Source organism: Rhinolophus sinicus, chromosome 16 (genome assembly GCF_057876585.1).
Source record: "Rhinolophus sinicus isolate RSI-liver-muscle chromosome 16, RSI-T2T, whole genome shotgun sequence".
NCBI lineage: Eukaryota > Metazoa > Chordata > Mammalia > Chiroptera > Rhinolophidae > Rhinolophus > Rhinolophus sinicus.
The window spans coordinates 83,473,169-83,494,939 of NC_142516.1; the positions used below are offsets into that span (position 1 = coordinate 83,473,169).

The 21,771-nt window shown below is 37.9% G+C and overlaps 1 protein-coding gene and 1 pseudogene across 13 annotated transcripts in view; both read right to left on the bottom strand.

Moving 5' to 3' along the window:
- LOC141571093 (small ribosomal subunit protein eS25 pseudogene) lies at positions 1-21,765 on the bottom strand (annotated as a pseudogene).
- WNK2 (WNK lysine deficient protein kinase 2) overlaps positions 1-21,771 on the bottom strand; it is a 110,346-nt gene that overhangs the window by 31,405 nt on the left and 57,170 nt on the right. The window lies entirely within an intron of this gene.

Sequence of the window (21,771 nt, forward strand, 5' to 3'; positions counted from 1 at the left end):
GGAAAAATGCTTCTGTGCTGCCTACTCTATTCTTATGTACCCGGCTATGCTGGCCAAAAACATGCCCTGTGTGAGCGGGCGGTACCCCATACACTGGTCCCCTGCAAGCGGGCGGCACCCCATACACTGGTCCTTGCTCCTTTTCTCTGCTGCGTCAACTTCAAAATGAGGAAAGTGTTAACAAACATATTCCTTGGAAAGAATTATAATTTGGCCCTATACAATAAATCTTATATCAAGGGCTTCTTAGAATAAGACAGTTATCTTGTTCTGTCCAAATTTTTAATAAGTAGTAATGCTAAAAAGAACAACCCCTTTTATGTAGCACCAATATGGAATTACATTGGAAAATCTGCATAATCACCCAGCTCTGAGGATCTTACTACATGGCGTGAATTACGTATTCATTTCCACTGAAAGAGTGGTTAATATTGGAACAGATAATAGAAGGAAGCATTCCTCAAGTTGGTAGCAACTGAAACAAGCAAAAATTTGCTTTGGAAAACCTCCTTTTAAAATGAATGACATTTTCTTCAAATGAAAAATAAAACACCTCCTTAAAGTGGACAGAGCACTGTCTCTTAAACTTGGCTGCAGACTGGATCCCTCACAAGAGGACAGTGAGCGCCAACCACAGAGAGGCAGACTTCACTGTGTGACGCAGGGCCCGCTTCTTCAATCCTATTGCTTTTCTTTGGACTCTTGCTCCCTTTCTCCTCTTCCTCTGTCTCCCTCTCTCCCTCCCTCCCTATTTCTCTTATGGATCATTGATCATATTTCTGGGCTCTCTATACTGTCCTATTGATCTATGTGTGTTTTTATGCCAGTACCATGCTGTTTTGATTACTATAGTTTTGTAATATCATTTGAAATTAAGCAATGAGATGCTCCCCCTTTGTTCTTTCTCAAGATTGCTTTGGCTATATGGGGTCTTTTGTGATTCTATATGAATTTTACGATTGTTTTTCTGTGAAAAATGCCATTGGAATTTTGATAGGGATTGCACTGAATCTGTAGATGGCTTTGGGTGGTATGGACATTTTAACTATATTAATTCTTCCAATCCAAGAACACAGGATATCTTTCCATTTACTTCAATCTCTTTCATCAATGTCTCATAGTTTTCAGGTACAGGTCTTCATCTCCCTGGTGAAATTTACTTCTAAGTATGTTATTGTTTCTGATCCTATTGTAAATGGAATTATTTTCTTATCTTTCAGATAGTCTGTTGTTAGTGTATGGACATACAACTGATTTTGCATGTTGATTTTGTATCCTGCAACTTCACTGAGTTCATTAGTTGTAACAGTTTTTAGTGGACTCTTTAGGTTTTCTATATATAAGATTATGTCACCTGCAAACAGAGAGAATTTTATTCTTCCTTTCTGATTTGGATGCCTTTTATTTCTTTTTCTTCCCTAACTGCTCTGGGTAGGGCTTCCAGCACAATGTTGAATAGAAATAGTTAAGAGTCGTCATCCTTGTCTTGTTCCTAATCTAAAAGAAAAACTTTCAGTTTTTCATCATCAAGTATGATGTTAGCTGTGGGCTTGTCATATATCTCCTTTATACGTTGAGGTACATTCCTCTTATACCTTATTTGTTGGGATTTTTTTTTTTTTTTTTTTTTATCATGAAAGGATGTTGAATTTAGTCAAATGCTTTTTCTGCATCTATTGAGATTATCATTTTATCCTTCATTCTGTTAATGTGGTGTATTACATTTATTGATTTGCTTATGTTGAACCATCTTTGCATCTCAAAAATGCCATGATCACAGTGTATGATTCTTTCAGTGTGCTGCTGAATTCATTTCGCTAGTATTTTGTTGAGAATTTTTGCATCTGTATTCATCAAGGATACTGACCTGTAATTTTTTTCTTGTAATGTCCTTGTCTGTCTTTGGTATCAGGTTAATTATGGCCTGGTAAAACGATTTTAGGGTGTTCCCGCCTCAATTTTTTTGTTTGTTTGTTTTGTTTTTTAAAGCTTGAAAGGAATTGACATGAAATCTTCTTCAAATGCTTGGTAGAATTCACCAGTGAGGTCATTTAGTCCTGGACTTTCCTTAGTTGGGAAATTATTGATTACTCTTTTAGTCTCCTTACTAGTTATGGGTTCATTCAGATTTTCTATTTCTTCGTGATTCAGTCATGGTAGATTGCACACTTTTAGGAATTTGTACGTTTTCCTAGACTACCCAGTATGTTAGCGTATAATTGTTCATACTCATCTCATGATTCTTTGTATTACTGTGGCATCAGTTGTATTGTCTCCCCTCTCAGTTCTCATTTTATTTGAGTCCTCCTTTTTATTAGTTAAGTTAAAGGTCTGTCAATTTTGTTTAATTTTTCAACAAGCTAGCTCTTAGTTTCATTAATCTTTCCTATTGTTTTTCTAGTCTCTATTTCATTTATTTTTGCTCTGATTTTTGTTGTTTCCTTTCTTCTGCTAACTCTGGGCTTAGCGTATTCTTTTTTTTCAAGTTCCTTGTGGTGTCAAGTTAGGTTGTTTGAGATCTTTGTTTCTTCATGTAGTTTTAACTTTCTTCTTAAAACTGTTTTTCCTGCATCCCATAAATTTCAGTATGTTGTGTTTCCATTTTCATTTGTCAAGAGATATTTTATTTCCCTTTTGACTTCTTCGACCCATTGGTTATTCCGAAGTGTGTTGTTTAATTTCCATGTACTTGTGCATTTTCCAGCTTTCCTGCTCTTATTGATTTCCATTGTGGTTGAAAAAGATAACCTGATGTGATTTCAATGTTCTTAAATTTGTTTTGTAATCTACCAAATGATCTAGCCTAGAGAATGTTCCATGTGTACTTGAGCAGAATGTGTATTCTGATGCAATTGGGTGGAATTTTCTGTATATGTCTTTTAGGTCCATTTGTTCTAAAGTGTCATTCAAGTCCAGTATTTCCTTATTTATTTTCTGTCTGGATGATCTATCCATTATTGAAAGTGAAGTATTTGTCCCCTACTATTAGTGCATTGCTGTCTATTTCTGCCTGCAGATCTGTCAATATTTGCTTAATATATTTAGCTGCTCTGATGTTGGGCGCATATATATTTCCAATTGTTATATCCTCTTGGTGAATTGATTCCTTTATCATTATATAATGCCTTCTTTGTCTCATTAAAGATTTTGACTTAAAGTCTATTTTTGTTGGATGTAAGTATAAGTACTTCTGTTTTGGTTTACATCACCCTGGAATATATTTTTCTATCTTTCACTTTCCTATATGTGCCATTAAAGTTGGAGTCTCTTGTAGAGAGTATATAGTTTTGTCTTGTATTTTTAATCCATTCAGCCACTTTATATCTTTTGACTGGTGAACTTAAACCATTTACATTTGAAGTAATTACTGAAAAGTAAGAACTTACTATTGCCATCTTGTTAATTGTTTTCTGGCTGCTTTGTAGTTCTTTTCTTCCTTTCTTCCTCTCTGGCTGTCTACCTTTGTGATCTGATTTTTCCACAATATTATGTGTTGTTTCCTTTTCTTTATATTCTGTGTATCTATTACAGGTCTTTGCTTAATTACTATCATGAGGCTTACATTAAAAATACAGTTGTAACAATCTATTTTAAGTAAACCTCAATCACAAAAACTCTACACTTTTTCTTCCCCCACACACATTTAATGGCTTTGCTATCACAATTTATATCTTTTTATATTGTGTATCCATTAAAAATTATTGTAGTTATTTTTAATACCTTTTCAACCTTTACATTAGAGTTAAGTGATTTACACACAACCATTATATTATTCTGAATGACTACATACTTACTTTTACCAATGAGCTTTATACTTTCATGTGTTTTCATGTTACTAATTGTGTCCTTTCACTTCAGCTTGAAGAATTCCCTTTAGCCTTTCTTGTAAGGCAGGTATAACACTGAGGAAATCCCTTAGCTTTTGTTTGTCTGAGAAAGTCCTTCTTTCTCCTTCATTTCTGGAAGACAGCTTTGCCAGTGAAAGTATTCTTGAATGTTAGGGTTTTTGTGTGTTTTTTTTTTTTTCTTTCAGTACTTTGGTCATGTTGTTTTCACTCTCTCCTGGCCAGGAAGGTTTCTGCTTAGAAGTATGCTAAATTAATTGGGTTTTTTCCTCTCCTGCTGCTTTCAAAATTTTCTGTCTTTGAATTTTGATAGTTTTATTATAATGTATCTTGATGAAGTTTTCTTTGGGTTAAATATGTATGGGGATCTATGAGATTCATGTACCTAGATGTGCATATTTCTTCCTAGATTTTGGAATTTCTTAAATAAGATTTCTGCCCTTTCTCTCTCTTTCTCTTCTCCTTCTGGGGACTCCCATAATGTAAATATTAGTTGCTTCATGGTGCCCTGTAATTCACACAGGCTTTCTTCACATTTTTTTCCATTCTTTCTTTTTTCTCCTATGACTGATAATTTCCAATGATGTGTCTTAAAGTTCACAGATTCTTTCTTCTGCTTGATCAAGTCTGATGTTGATACTCTCTACTGCATTTTTTTTTTCTTTCATTCATTGTATCTTTGGCTCCAGAATTTCTGTTTGGTTCGTCTTATTTCTATTTCTCTGTTGAACTTCTCATTTTGCTCATATATTGTTTTTCCTGATTTTGTTTAGTTGTCTACATATGTTGTCTTGAAGCTCACCAACCTTCCTTACAGAAATTATTTTGATTTGGAAGTTCACAGACCTTCAATTCTTTAGGGTCACTTACTGGAAAATTATTGCTTATTTGGTGGTGTCATGTTTCCTTGCTTTTTCAGGTTTCTTGTACCTTTGTGTTGACACCTGTGCATAAGATGGAAGAGTCATCTCTACCGGATGTTACACACTGGTTTTGGTGGGGAAAGACTTACACCTGCAACAGTGTGCAGGGACACAAGCTGGGTGGAGTATGGTGGTTCCAGCTTCAGGGCAGGCCCAGCAGTGCAGTCTCTGCAGTCCCATCAGCTGGAGTCAGCATGAGCAAAGATGGCAGGGATCCTCAACTGCACACAGCTGCAGTGGCTGTGGGCGCTGTGGGTGTCTTCAGTGGTGACAGCTGCTGGGCACCTCCTGATCTACTGTTCTCTCATGGGGATGCTGTGGTTAAGGGGATCCCTCTTGGTGCCAGGTTTAGCTATGGACACTCTCAGGGATAGTGGTAGCACTGGTGTCTGATGTATGGGCACCCATGGACCAGAGATAAAGCAGAGGTCTGGAATGCAGGTGCTCAGAGTGATGACGACTCCAGATTCTGGGGCTCTGGCTAGCCCACAGCTGCAGTGGCTCTAGTGCCTGAGATGTGTGAATGTGGAGCTGCCATAGAGCTGGGGTCTGGAGTATGGGTGCACTCCGAACAGCCAGGGTTCTGGGGTCCGGGGTATGTGCAGGGCTGGGGGAGGCCGCTGGCAGTCCTGGTCCCAGGGCTATGCAACAGCAGCAGCACCTTCAGGGGGAGGCTGCAATAGCATCTGTCTCCCTGGGGGATTCATGGCAGCAATGCTGTTGCTTACCTCAATGCAAAAGCTGTCAATGTCCTCTGCAAAGCCAGCCACTAGGGTCCATGTCCACTAACACTGTGGGGTCATCTGCTGTGAAATATTCAGGGAGTCCATGGCTGCTATGGGGGCCGTGGAGGTCCTCAACAGCAGAGGATGATGGGTCCTCCACAGAGCAGGCCACTGGGAACCATGATGGCACCAGCCATGTGACTGATATAGAGCCACCCTTCTTTGTTCCTAGTTGTCTCCTGATGTCTCAGCAAACACCATCTCCCCAGCAATCCTTTCTGTGCAGTTATTCTCCACTGTTGCTCCACCATGTTCCTACAGGTTCCTTCGCAGGCTGTTTCCATTTATAGACTGATGTCTAATTGTTGTTTCTACAGGTGGATGAAGGCTGGTATCTCCTATTCTGCCATCTTGCTGATGTCATTCCTCCCCATTATATTCTCAAGGGTTTCTTTCCCTCTTTCTGTCTTTTAAATCTGGGCAGAGTTCTCCACTCGTCAGATAAACTCCATTTGTTCTTTCTCTTTTTCTCAACAATTATCACCTCTTTTCCAACATTTGGGTGAGTCCACATTTCTTACTATTGTGAACATTTGTCAGTTTTGACTAAGCAACATCAATCATCTCTTCCACTCTGAATTTCCTCTAGAGCACAGCTGTCCCTACTTTCAACTCCAGGAATGTGCATGTAACTTGGACACAAGTCAGTCTGTGTATTGCAACCACTTGGACATGTAATTGCTGTAGAGACAGATATGACTCTTAGTTTTGCACAGTGGAGTCAGGCCCAAAACTTCTACAACCTTCTGAAAAGAGATGATTCTCTTTCCTGCCTGCACTTGAACCTGTAAGGCTATATGCTGAGCTGTTCCAGCAACCTTGCGAGTAAGGTTGAGTAAGCGTGAGGTTGTTAATTACTGATTCATTTTTTTTGTTTATAGCATTTTTCAAATTTCCTGTTTCTTCTTAGGTAAGTGTGGTAAGTTGTATTTCTCTTTTTTTCCATCCCTGATACTAATTGTGCCTTCTCTTTTTTTCTGTAGTCTCACCAAGGGCTTACCAATTTTATTAGTCATTTCAAAGAACCAACTTCAAGCTTTGTTGATAGTCTATTGTATGTTTGTTTTACACTTCATTAGTTCATGCTCTTATGTTTTATTTCCTCCCTTTTTTATTTGCATTCAATTTTCTTTTCTCTTTCTAATGTTTTACAATGAATATATTTTGGTTCTTGATGTTTAGCCTTTTCTCCTTTCTAATATATACATTTAAGGCTGCAAATTTCTGCAAAATACAGCTTTAGCGGCATCCTACAAATTTTTATATGTAATATTTTCATTTGCATGATTTTCATATCATCATTCAGAATGTTTTCTTAATTTCTATTATAATTTCTTCTTTGCTTCATGGGATATTATAATGCATTTCTTAACTGTCAAACATGGAAACATTTTAGATATCTTATTTTCAAATTCTAGCTTACTTCTAACTATAGTTAGAGAACATGTATTGAATGATTTTGATCCATTGAAATTTGCTGAGATTGACTGTGTCTTGCATATGGCTAATTTTAAAATATTCTGTGTGGGCTTGAAAACAAAATATGTACTCTTCAGCTATTAGGTGTTCTACTGTAGAATAAAACTGCCAATTCTATTGTTGAACTTCTTTATACTCTTATTTATTTTTTGTCTTCGTGTTCTAAAGGTAAAAACTCCCATTATGATTATAGATTTCTCTATTTCTTCATTTAGTTCTGTTAAGTTTTGCTTTATATATTTTCAGGCTGTTATTAAAGACACACAAATATAGAATGATTCTATCTTACAGAATAGCTGAATCTTTCACCATTATGTTTTACCTTAAAGTCTACTTTGTCTGATATGAAAAGATCTACACTAGCTTTCTTTCCTCTTAATCTTTCATATTCTTATGTCTTACTTTATTATTGGTTTGTTCTATTTTTTCCTACATTTGACAACCTTTTATTTAGTTCATTTACATTTAATTACCAATCTATTTGGATTAGAAGTACCATCTTACTAATGACTCTCTTTGTGTTTATAGTATTTGGTGTTGCTTTCCTCCTTCCTACCATTTGTTTTTAAAAATTCTTCCCCATTCGACCCCTCCACTATCAGTGTAGAAGTTATCTGCTATTTTACAATTCTCACAGCGTATTCCAGAGACTACAATATCCATTCTTGATTTTGGCTCTCTCCCCCAACAATGTAAGAACCCGGGATCCCTGTGAGTACAATTCCCTCCCCTTGATAAATATGCCTACTTTCATGTATTTTAACATAACCAGCACATTTCCAATCTCAGAATTCATTGTTTTTATACAATCTACATTCCTTTAGACCTACCTGTGTATTTATCATTCCATTACTTTTATTCCCTCCTGCATTTCTGAACTTCCATTTGGGGTCACTGTTCTTTTATCTAAAAAATTCCCCTCTAGTATTTCTTCAGTTGAGATGTGAAGGTAATGAATTCTTTAGTCTTCATTTCATCTTTATTTATGTTGATCCTATCAGTGGGTAAAAATTCAAGGTTGGCACTTACTGTGTTTCCCCCAAAATAAGACCAGGTCTTATATTAATTCTTGCTCCAAAAGAGTCATTAGGGCTCATGTATTTTCTTTAGCATTTGAGTAAAACAGTATTCCTTGGTCTGCTGGCAAACATTTCATCTACTGAGACAGGAGCTGTCCAAATCATTCTTGCTCCATTAAATATACCTTCTTTTTCCTCTAGTGTGCTTTACATTCTTCTGTCTTTAGTTGTCAGCACTTTAACTATTATATATATTTAAGTATTGTTTTTCTCTCAGAATTTGAAGGGCTTCTTGAATTGGTGGCTTAGTGTCTTTCAATTCTCTCCATTATCTTCTCAAACTTAATTTTATCTTTCTCCTACTTTCTGGGACCCCAATTATATCATATATCATATCTCAAGGTAACCCCTTATTTCTTAGTTCCTCTTTTGTATTTTCCATCATTTCTAATATCATTATTTTACTTTATTTTCTTTTGAATTACATTTCAGTTTGCAATTCTCTCTCCAGCAGTGTACAAACCATCCAGTGAGATCTAATCTTAACTACTGTATCTTTCAGTTCTAGAATTTCCATTTATGTTTTGTTTATCTCTTTCTTCTTTTGGTGGGAGGGGAATATAGTTACCAATTCTTCTCCAAAAACTTCACTCTAGTCATTTATTTATTTATTTTTAACACAATAAGCAGACATACTTATCTGGTAACTCCACTGTCTGGTGCCTGAGTCTGCTTTCTGTCACTACTGTTTGGTTTTTTACCACTGTATTGAAGTATAACTGACGTGGAATAAATTGTACACATTTATAAATTTTTCAGTTTTATAAGTTTCGACACCGGTATATAAGCAAAACCTTCACCACAATCAATATAATGAATATATCCATCATTGTCACGTTTCTTTACGAACCTTGCAATTATCCCTCCCTTCCTTTCCTGCCACACCCCAGACAACTACTGATCTGTTTTTGTCCCTATAGATTAATCTGCATTTTCTAGTCTTTTATATAAATGTGGTCATAGATAATAGTATGCATTTCTTTTTGTCTGGCTTCTTTTTTTTCAGGCGGGACAAAAGCATAACCACTTTAAGAATCACCATGCAGTAAGTGTATCAGCAGTTCATTCCCCTCACTGCACAGTTGTGTTACACTGTGTGAATAAACTACAGTGCTCACTGGCTGCTCAATACCTGGCTGGTTCCACTTTAGGCCACTGTGAATAAAGCTGCTGTTAACACCCTACGTTAGGTCTTTGTATTGGATATCTGCTTCCTTTTTTTCTTAGGAGTGGAATGGCTGAATCCTATGGTAGTTATGTTTATTTTTAGAAGAAATTACCACCTGTTTTACCAAGTGGTTGTACCATCTTCTACAGTGTGTAACACTTCCAATTCCCCCACCTCCTCACTAGCACTTGGTCTTTTGCATTGGAGCTATTTTAACAGGTGTACAGTTGAGTCCTGTTGTGGTTTGAATTTGCATCTCCCTACTGACTAATCTTTTCATGTACTTCTTTGGCATCCACGTATCTTAGATGAAGTGTCTGCACAAATCTTTCATTAGCCTGCTTATTTTCTTCTCATTGCATTTTGAGAGTTCCTTATATCATCTGGACACCAGTCTTTCATTACATAATGGTTTGCAAATATTTTCTCCTAGTCTCCAGCTTGTCTTTTCATTTGCCTGGTGTTTCTCAAAGAGTAGACATTTTACATTTGATGAAATTCAACTTACCAATTTTTTTCTTTTGCAGATTATACTTTGGTGCTCTATGTAAGAAATCTCTTGTCTAATCCAAGGTCCCACAATTTTTCTCCTACATTTTGTACTACAAGTTTCATAGTTTTCAGTTTTACCTTTAGGTCTACATTCCATTTTGAGTTGATTTTTGTACACAGTGTTAAGTATGGATTGACATTCATTTTTCACATATGGATGGTCAACTGTTCCAAGAGTTGAAAAGGCTGTCGTTCACTGAATGTTCTTTGCATGTTTATGAAAAAAATTAAGTATCTCTATTTATATGGGTCTATTTCTGGACTCTATTTTTATTCTGATCTATTTGCCTATATTTACACCAATATCATACTGTCTTGATTACTATAGTTTTATAATAATTCTTGAAATCAGAGGGTGTTAGTGTTCCAATTTAATTCTATTTCCAAATTCCAACGTCCTTTGCATTTTCACATTAAATTCAGAGTCTGCTTTTCAACTGCTACAAAGACTTCTGGGATTCTGATGGCAGCTGCAAAGAATCTATCAATCAATCGAGAGAGAATACCGTAAGAATGCTGTATCTTATAACCCATGATCAGGGTACTTGCTTAGGTCTAATTTAGTTTCAATCTATATTGTTTTGTAGTCTTCACTATATAGGTCTTACAGATATTTTATCAGGTTTAACCCTAATAGTTCATAAATTGTAAAAAACAAAAACAAAAAAAAAAAAAAAACAGCTATTTTAAGTTTCAATTTTTCTTATTTAACAAAGTTTTATTTTTCTAAATGTACACTTGGTTGGACCTGTTGTTCCTGCATCTTCACCAGCAGCTGGGGCTGGGGCATCCCCACCCTTGGTGTTTCTGGTGTAAACGACTTGAGTTCTGTGCTTCGAAACTAATTTAATAAGTCCTTTACTAAGGAAGGTCTGCCCTGGCTAAGGAACCGTGGATCTTGAATCTCTGAGACGACAGCAGAGGTTATAAGCTTATAGGTGGGAACCTCCTTACAGTTTGTCATACATCACTTTGTCAGACAAGACTAGGTTACTGAGCTTGTCCCGAACTTTGCCTTTGGACCACTTCTTCTTTTTGACCTGGCCTCCAGATATGTTCACTGGGTCTTTGTCTTTCTCAGCCAACTTTCCAGCATCTTTCTGCTTGTCGTCTTTGGGCAGCATGGCAAAGCGCAGACAGCAGTGGCTACAACAGCAGCCTCGCTAAAATCATTAAATTTCAATTTTTGATTGTTGCTAGACAACAGATTTTTGTATATTGATCATATATCCTACAACCAGCTCACTTATTGGTTCTAGCAGCTTTTTTGGAGATTCCACTGGATTTTCTACACAATCATGTTGTCTATGAATAAGGACAACCTTACGTCTTTGTTTCCAACCTGGATGCCTTTTATTCCCTTTTTATGACTTACTGTCCTGCCTACAATCTCCGATACAATAATGAATAGACACTGTAAGAGCGACATCCTTGTCTTATTCATGATCTTGGGGAGAAAGATGTCAGTCTGTCACCACTGAGTATGATATTAGCTATAGGATTTTGTAGTCTCTTGATTAAGTTGATAAAGTTCTCTTCTATTCTGAGTTTGCTGAGGATGTTTATAGTTGTTGAACTTTGTCAAATGCCTTTTCTGCATTTATTGAGATAACCATATGAATTGGTTTTGTTCTTTGTTTTCTAATTTATCAATATGGTGAAGTACATTCCTTTCCTATAGCTTTCTAAACATATGGAATACAGTTGTCTTAACTATCTTAATGTGCTTGTCTGCTAATTCTAACAAATTTGTTAGCTAAAGATTGGTTAGAATGTGAATTTTTCTTATATCGTCCTTCCCAATAATTATGATTGGCTATCAGACAATGTAAAATTTACCTTCTTGGGAACTGAATACATATACCGATAAACATTCTTTGTTGTGGGATGCAGTTAAGCTGCTCTAAGATGGCTTGATCTTTTCAGATCTCGCTGTTAAGGTTTTTCAGGCGGGACAAAAGAACATTTACTCTAGGGCTAAGTATTCACTACTGAGGGAAGGCCCTTCTCAGTACTCTACCCAATGCCATTTAAATTATAAGGCTTTCCAGCTGGCTGCTGGGACAAACATTCGCTGAACGTATAAGTTCCAGTACCATTCCCTTCAGCTCTTTGAGGTGGTTCATTTTGTGGCATTAGCTAGTTTCCTCATGAGCAGTGCTCTGCAAGATAATCAAGGGGAATCCTCTGTCAGTCTCCAGACTTGTTTGTGCCACTTTCTCCTCTCCAGAACTCTGCCCTTTAAACTCTTGCCACTGGATCTCCCCAAACTCTCAGGCTGATCTTAGCACAGGGAGTCTGGTGAGCTCTGCCTGAATCCTTCCCACCTTCCCTCCCTGCTCTGTGGCTGCAATCTTTCTCTGGGCCGTCAGCTGAGAAAATCAGTTTTCTCAGTGTTGCAAGGATCAATGTTCCTTATCATCTTATGTTCAAAGCCTTGAAAAACATTGCTTCATGGATCTGCCTGCCTTTCTGTTTTCTGAGGAAGAATATATCTAGTGCTTGTGTTCCATCTTGGCCTAAGGTAGAAGTCTGAGGATCTCTTTTATTGTTTGTTGTTGTTGCTGCTGCTTTTCTTTCATACTATTTTGCTTCATTATCTGCCAGGTCATTTTTTTTCCAACATATGTAAACTTTTTTTTCACTTTTTAAATTATCACACACATTTAAATAGAACACACATATATCCATATCCACAATCAAGATACAGAACAATTCCATCACCCCAAAAAAACTTCCTGGTGCCATCTCTTTATAGTCACACTCTCCTCCTACTCTTAACTCCTGGCAAACATTGACTCTGTTCTCTATCACTATAGTTTTTTGGAGAATGTCATTATAAATGGGATGGTACAGTACGTAGTCTTTTGAGACTGGCTTCTTTCACCTTTCCATGCCTATGAGGTTCACTCATGTTGCATGCATCAATGTTTGTTTCTTTTTCAAAATACCAGTTTATCCATTCACCCACTGTAGGATATTTGGGGCGTTTCCAGTTTGGGCAATTGGGCATGTATGACTAGAACTGCTATCGTCATTCATACATAGGTGTTTCAATGAACATGAGTTTGCATTTCTCTAGGATAAATGTTGAGGAGTGAATTTGTTGTCTTGTATTTAATATATTTTTATTTTTAAAAAGGCATAATGTTTTCCAGAATAGTTGCATCATTTTGAATCCCCATCAGAAACTTATGAGGTCCAGCTGTTCCATATCCATACCAAGACTTGATGTTGTTAGTTGAGCCATTCTAACAGGTGTACAGTGACCCTTCACTGTGTCTTTAATTTGCATTTCCCTGGTTGTCAGTGACATTGAATATTGTTTGATATGCTTAACTGCTATCCTTATATCCTCTTTGGTGAAGACTGGTCAAGACCATTGTCCAGTTTTTGTGTTTTTTGTTCAAGATTTTTTATTGGGGAAGGGGAACAGGACTTTATTGGGGAACAGTGTGTACTTCCAGGACTTTTTTTTCCAAGTCAAGTTGTTGTCCTTTCAATCTTAGTTGTGGAGGGTGCCATTCAGCTTCAAGTTGTTGTCCTTTCAGTCTTAGTTATGGAGGGTGCAGCTCAGCTCCAGGTCCAGTTGCCGTTGCTAGTTGCAGGGGGCACAGCCCACCATCCCTTGCGGGAATCGAACCGGCAATCTTGTGGTTGAGAGGATGAGCTCCAACCAACTGAGCCACCCAGGAGCTCAGCGGCAGCTCAGCCTAAGGTGCCGTGTTCAATCTTAGTTGCAGGGGGCGCTGCCCACCATCCCTTGTGGGAGTTGAGGAATCGACTGGCACCCTTGTGGTTGAGAGCCCGCACTCCAACCAACTGCGCCATCCGGGAGGCAGCTCAGCTCAAGGTGCTGTGTTCAGTCTTAGTTGCAGGGGGTGCTGCCCACCATCCCTTGCGGGACTCGAGGAGTTGAACCGGCAACCTTGTGGTTGAGAGCCCACTGGCCCATGTGGGATTCGAAGCGGCAGCCTTCGGAATTAGGAGCACAGAGCTCCAACTGCCTGAGCCACCGGGCCAGTCCCCATTGTCCAGTTTTTAATGGTGCCGTTTGTTTTCTTACTGTTGAGTTTTTAGATTTCTTTACTTATTTCAGGAACAAATGCTATGTTGAATATGTGATTTGCAATTATTTTCTCCCAGTCTGCAGCTTGTCTTTTCTTTCTCTTAACAGTGGTTTTCAGAGAGCAAATGGTTTTTATTTGAACAATATCTGAATTATTCATTTTCTTTTATGGATCATAGTTTTGGTGTCAGGTTTAAGAACTCCCTAGTACAGGTCACAAACATTTTTCTCCAAATGTTTTATTCTAAAAGGCATATAGTTTTACCATTTGGATATATGATGCATTTTCAATTAATTTTTGGATAAGATGCCAGGCATAGGTCAAGGTTCAATCATTGCATATGGGTAACCAAATGCTCCAATAACATTTATTGAAGACTATCCTTTCTCCATTGAATTGCTTTTGCATTTTTGTCAAAAATCAAATGGCCATATTTGTATGGGTCTATTTCTGGGCTCTCTATTTTGTTCCATTGATCTATGCACCAATCCCTTTGCTAATACTACACTGTATGGACCACTGTAACATTATAATAAGTCTTAATATTGGGTAGTGTGGTTCCTCCGATTTGATTCTCCTTTTTCAAGACTGCTTTAGTATCTCTTTTTTTGGAGCTGCTGTAAATGGTATTCTTTCAAAGTTTTAGTTATCAATTGTTCACTGTCAGTATATAGAAATATAGTTATTTTTATATAGTGACTATGTAATCTGTGATCTTGCTAAATTCACTTATGGTTTTAGGAGTTATTTGTTGTTTAGAATCCTTATGATCTGCTCCATATATCTCCAAATATGATTTCTCCAGAAATCATATTTCTGTAAATAGAGCTTTATTTCTTCCTTTTCAATCCTGATGCTTTTCATTTCTGTTTTTTGCCTATGTGTAATCTGGCTAAGAGTTCTAGTTCAATGTTAAATAAAAATGGAGAGAGTGGACATCTTCCAAACTCAGGGAGAACACATTTGGCTTTTCAGCAGTAAATACGATGTCAGTCATCAGTTTTCTGTAGATGTCCATTATCTGGGTGAAAAAGTTTCCTTGTGTTCCTAGTTTGCTGAGAATTTTTGTCATGAATGGATTTTGTATTTTGTCAAATACTTTTTCTGATTTAATCAGAAACTGATATAATCTGATATTATAAACTGATATAATCATGTATGTGTCATTCCCTTTGTAGGAAAGGGAAGTTCCCATCAATATTAATATGGTAGATTGATTTTTGAATATTGCCTTCCCTAGATATACTCCACTTTGTCATAGTGTACTGCTCTTTTTATATATTGCTCGATTTGACTTGTTAATATTTTATTGAGAATTTTTTCCCCTCTATCTCCATGAGAGATTTTAGTCAGTCTTTTTAGGTATTCTCTTTGTCTGTTTTTGATAGCAGGGCAATGTTGGCCTCATAAAATAAATGTGTAGGTGTTATTTGCTGTTTCAAAAGGTTTGATAGAATTCACCAGTAAAATCATTTGGGCCTGGAAAACTCTTCTGGGGAAAATCTTTCACTGGAAATTCAATCTCGTTAATAGATACAGGAGAATTCAGGTTACCTACCTATTCCATCTTGGGTGAGTTTTAGTAGTTTTTGGCTTTCATGGAATTAGTCTCTTTCATCTAAATTGTAAAATTTATGTGTGTAGGTTTGTTCATAGTATTCCGTGATTATCCTTTTATGGAGGATCTACAGTGATTATCTTCTCTTTTATTCCAGATACTGGTATTTTTGTGTTTTTTCTTTGTCAGTCTTACAAAAAAGGCTCATCATTTTATTTTTTTTCCCAGTCAGTTTTTTGTTTCACTGTTTTTTCCTATTGTTTTTGTTTCAAATTTCACTGATTTCTGCTCATCTTTTATTTCCTTCCTTCTGCTTGCTTGCTTTGGGTTTTGGTCTAGTTTTTATAGTTTGTTTCTTAAGGTGGCAATTTGAGTTACTGATTTGAGACCTTTCTTCCTCTAACCATTTAGTGCTATAAACTTCCCTCTGCTGCTTTAGCTGCACCCCACACATCTTATTATGTTTTATTTTCATTCTTGTTCATTTCAAAATGTTTTCTAATTTTTCTTGAGACTTTCTTTGATTTACAGCTTTATAAATGTTATTTAATTTTAAAGAGTTTGAAATTTGTTATATTTGTTAATGATTTCTAGTTTATTACATGATATGAAAAGGACATATTTGGTATAATTTCAATCCTTTTAAATTTAAGTTTTGTTGTATAACTCATAATATGGCAATTGGTCCATATACACTTGAAAAGAATATGTTGTTATTGGGTGGAGCGTTCTATAAATGTCAATTTGATAATTATGTTCAGGTCTTCTAAATACTTGTTGATTTTTCTGTCTACAAGTTTTATCTATTACTGAGAGAAGAGTGTTGAAGTCTCCAAATATAATTATGGATTTGTCTATTTCTCCTTTCAAAAGAAAGGAGTCAGAGTTTTGAAGTCTATTGCTAGATGCATACATATTTAGGACTGTTGTATCGTCTTGACCCTTTTGTGAATATGTAATGTTTCTTTTATTTGTGGTAATTTTCTTTGCTCTAAAGTGTATCTTGTCTGATATAAAATACTACTGCAGGAGTCTTTTGATTAGTGTTTGCATGGTATATCTTTATTATCCTTTTTCTTTTAACCTACTTGTATCATTATATTTGAAGTTTATTTTAGACAGCAAATACTTAGGTCGAGTTTTTTCATTTTTAATCCACTTTCACATTCTCAGTCTTTTATATGACATGCTAAGACCATTTACATTTAATTCAATTATTGGTATGTTTAGAACTATGATTTGTTCCTGCCCCCCTTTTTAATCCAGAGTTTTCTTTCTTTTTAGAGTATTTTAATTTTTTTCCATATTCCATCTCAGTTTATCCATTATAATTTTCATTATATTTCGTCATTCAATTCTTTTAGTGGATGCCCCAGGAATTACAAAATACATACTTAACTTTTCACAATGTACTCAGAATCAGTATTTTACCACTTTAATTGAAATGTGGTAATAACAGTACCAACATATAGGTCTCTTTACGCCTTCCTATGATCATGGTGTTATATATTACATTTATATAAATTAAAAGCCCCAACAGCAGACATTATAATTTATTTAAATTGTCAAACATGTTTTAAAGAACTCAAGAGGAGAATAATCTGTTATATTCACTCAGATATTTATTATTTCTGTTCCTCTTCCTTCAGCCCTGATATTTCAAGTGTCCTCCTGGTATAATTTCCCTCTGCCTAAAGATATTTAGCAATTCTTTTACAGTATGTGTACTAGCTATAAACTCTCTTAGGTTTTTATTTTGTTTTTTAAATCTAAGAATGGCTTTATTTCAGTTTCATTCCTGAAGAATATTTTCTCTAAATACAGAATTCTGGTTGATAGTTCTTTTCTTTCAAAACTTTAAAAATGTTGCACCCCTTCCTTCTGGACTCCATGGTTTCATGAGATATCTGCAGTCTTTTGAACGGCCACTCACCTCCAGGTAATGAATAATTTTCTCTGGCTGCTTTCACAATTTTTTCTTTGTCTTTAGTTTTCAGCAGTTTATGATGTGTCTAGGTATGGATTTCTTTGGATTTATCCTATTGAAATTCACTCTCAACTTCTTGAATCTGTAGGTTTACGTCTTTCACGAAACTTGGGAAGTTCCCAGCATTATTTCTTCAATATTTTTTCAGCACTGAACATTTTCTCCTCTCCTTCTGGGACTCTGATGACACAAATGCTCAATTTTTGTTCTTATTCCACAGGCTCTGTTCATTTTCTTTGTATCTTTCTTTCTAAACTCTGATTGGATAGTTTCAGGTATTTCAGTTTCCAGTTTTAAAATTTCCTTGTCTCTTTGCATCTTCTATTTCTTCACCAATGTTTTCTATTTTAACATTTGTTTCAAGAATGCTTGTGATTGCTTGTTCAAGCATTTTTATAGTAGTTTCTTTAAAGCCTTTGTCAGATCATTGTAATATCTATGTTATCTTGCCATTATCATGTGTTGACTGTCTTATTCCATGCAAGTTGACATTTTTATGGTTCTTCCCTTGAGGAGCAATTTTGGATCGCACTGGCTGGATTGGATTAGACTGGATTTTGAATTAATATGAGATTCTAAGTCTGTTTAAATCTTATGGTAAATGTTGATATTTTTGCTTTAGCAGGCAATTGACCTGGTTAAGTTCAAACTGCAAGTTGCAACCTGCTTTCTATGAACTGTGGCTACACTGTCAGTTCAGTTATCTATTTCTTTACTGTACTAATCTCATCTGAAAGGCATGTGTACCACTGAGGGGCGGTTTGGAAGCTGGGTGGAAATCTACCTACTAGCTCAGTTCTCAAAGTTTTCTATATGCTAATTAGGATCAGATGCATGCATGCACAGGTTGGGGTGAGCCTAGGAATTAAAATGCAACTTTAGGGGCCGGCCCGGTGGCTCAGGCGGTTAGAGCTCCATGCTCCTAACTCTGAAGGCTGCCAGTTCAATTCCCACATGGGCCAGTGGGCTCTCAACCACAAGGTTGCCAGTTCAATTTCTCGAGTCCCGCAAGGGATGGTGGGCTGCGCTCCCAGCAACTATAAACGGCAACTGGACTGGGAGCTGAGCTGCGCCCTCCACAACTAAGACTGAAAGGACAACTTGACTTGGAAAAAAGCCCTGGAAGTACACACTGTTCCCCAATAAAGTCCTGTTCCTCTTCCACAATAAAATCTTAAAATAAAAAAAAAACAAAAAACACTCTGAAACATGACTTAAAAAAAAAAAAAAAAAGCAACTTTATAAGGTTGCTTCCCCTATTCCTCCCTTTCTGTGATTTTCCTGGTACTTCCAGGTTCCCTGGGACTCCCCTCACAGAATCTCTGGAGAAACCATGCACTTCCACAATGTGAGCAGGGCTACGTGGCAGGAGGACAGAGAGAGAAAAAAAGTAATAGGTTTTGGTTCTGAACTTTTTGAGCCCCATCGCCACCCTATGGAGGGGAAGTCTCTCTCTTTTCCCGGTTTTGGCTCCTGTTACCTTCTGCTGCCCCTCAGAACTGTCTGTGGGCTGGGGCACAAGAGAAAGGGAAAAAATGAAAAAAGGAGGGACCTGCCCCCTTTTCTCTGAGCTTTAAGAGTTCCCTTCCTCCCCAAAAAATAAAGGGACATAAAAATCTAAACAAACAAACAAAAACCCCAAACAAACAAACAAAAAGTTCCCTTCCCTGCTCTGCAAGCTGAAACTAGAGGGTGTCTCCTGGAGCTTCTCTGTCTGCACCGAGCGCGCGTTCCCAGTCTTTATGCTGCCCTGCGCTAAGGCCAGGAGACACCACAAGGAAAACACTAAGCTCACCACCAGCTCAGCGGTACTGGGAATTTTGGTGTGCTTCCCCATCTTCCTGCTGCTATTTATCTCCTGAACCTTCAAAGAGCTGTGCCCTGTATCGACTGGCTCCAGTGTGTAGTTAGGCTCAGTGGAGAAAAGGGGTGATGGGGTATGCATGCACCGTCTTACCCAGAACCAGGACTCTCTGCCTAGTCATTTTTTATTATGTGCTGAATATTGTTTTCACAAAATTGTTTGTGCGGGTAATGTGGTGTCCAGAATGGTGTCACCTTCCTGTAAAAAGAACCTGTGTGCTTCCACCTAAGCACATGGCATTCCAAGGTTGCCTTCAGGAAGGCACCGTGCTCTGAGTAGCTCCTCTCTCTGCCTGGCCCAATTCCAGCTAGCCCTTCCTATTCCAGCACTATACTCCAGCAAGGCCAGCCACCTGGCACAGGGCTCTGAGCCCCTTTTTCTCTAGCCAGGTGAGCTGTTGAAGCCTCAACACTCAGCCTCTCCACCTGCAGGAATGGAAAATGCCCCCAGGGAAACAGACCAGTACTGGGCCACATCCTGAGTCTCCACCCTCCTCCGGACCCCAGCCTGGTAACTGTCTAGTCTTCAGAATTCCTGAATACCTTCAAGAAGATGGTCTTTACAATTCATCCAACTTTTCCTATCATCCTCAGTGAACGGTTAATCCAAATTAACAGGTCTGCCATCCCTGTAACTGGCCACCTCTTTTATCGTTTTTTATAAAGAAAGGTTTCCTGAAGTTGGTGCACAGATGAAGGAACTAGGGTTTAACTCCAAGCATGTCCTAACTATTAAATCATACTAAAAATTAGCTTTATTTTATAAGGTTTTTCTCTCCCCCAATTAACTGGGTGAATGTGTATCAAAATCATAAAGCAATATATAACCACATTCTTATTTTAAAATTAATCCACTGCAGATAGTGCTGCTTCTCCCTTGACCCCTCAGCCCAGTTTGGGCCTGGCCCTTTACCAGAGGTCACCAAGTCTGCCTGTGGCTCTGCTGGGGGTTATTAGGCTGACCCTTTCCCCATGGGAATGAATCTCCAAAGGCATAATGTAAGTCACTGGAAATACATGGTACAAAATTAAAACTAATTTACACATATTTTTAACGAGTGTACAGTAGTCCCTCAGCATGGCATATGCTGCCAGACCCCCATTGGATGCCTGAAACCACGGACATTACTGAACCCGGGATATACTCTGTTTTTTCCTCTACACACATACCTATGGTAACATTTAATTTATAAATTAGGTGCAGCAAGAGATTAACAACAATAACATAATAGAACAGTTATAACAATGTAATTAAAGTTATGTGAATGTGGTCTCTCAGCTAACTCGCACTAATTTCTTCTTCCTTCTTCACAATTTCACGGATAGAAAGTTCTTTCTTACCATAGATCTTAGCACCCTCGGCATACGATCTTTAGTCTCTTATTAAGTCAAAAACTTTCACCTTTTCACTTAGAAGCACTTTACAGCTTTCTCTTCGGCCATAATCACGAGCATCACTACTCTTGTGCTTTGGGGCCACTATTAAGTAAAATAAGGGTGACCTGAACACAAGCGTTGTGATACCGTGACAGTCGATCTGATAACCAAGACGGCTACTAAGTGACTAAGGGCAGACAGCATCTACAGTGTGGAGAGGCTGGACAAAAGGAAGATTCATGTCCTGGGTGGCAGGGAGCAGGACAGTGCAAGATGTCATCCCGCTACTCAGAACAGTGCAATTTAAAACTTACGAATTGTTTATTTCTGGGAGTTTCCATTTAATATTTTGGACCACGGTTGCACACAGAAAACTACACCACAGAAAGTGAAAATGCGGATAAGATAGAACTACGGTACCATAAATTAGGTCAAGTTATATAATCGGCAACTTTTTCCTGCCAGCTTCTAGGGAATTAAAGCTAAGTCTGTTTAAGTGATTATTTTCAGCCTCCCAAGGAACCACAAAATCAAGATTTAACCAACAGTCCCGAGGGCAAGCCTATTTATTGGTTTGCCCTTGCAATACAGGTGCAGATCAATATCCGAGTGTCATTTTCCTTGGTGACAATTTAAAATCAGAGTCTTATCACTACAAGGGACTTTCCCACTCCATCCCAAAACAAGCAGGGTGTCCCTGCAGGTGGGCCACGAAGATGGTAAGGACAAGGAGTTACGTGTTTTGAGACGACACCAGTAAGAAAGAGCGAGGGCAGAGCCGTTTCAGCACACACCTGTGCACAGCACAGGGGCCCAGCAAGCCCAGGCCTGAGTGTTGCCTGGACATGGCTCACTCGGTAGGAAACCTGGACAGGGATGCAGCGACGCAGGCTGCTGGGGCTTCGGGATGGCCCCGCAGGGCAAGGCCCTTGCATTTCACTGTGCTGTGCACACGGGCTGGCCGGTGAACTCTGAGTCCAGGAAAGCCAGGCTAAGGACCGCAAGGTGACACGGAGTGAGACGTGGGACAAAGGAGCAGGGCGGAGTTATTAGGCAGGCCTGCCTGGGGTGCTGGCTGCTCCTAC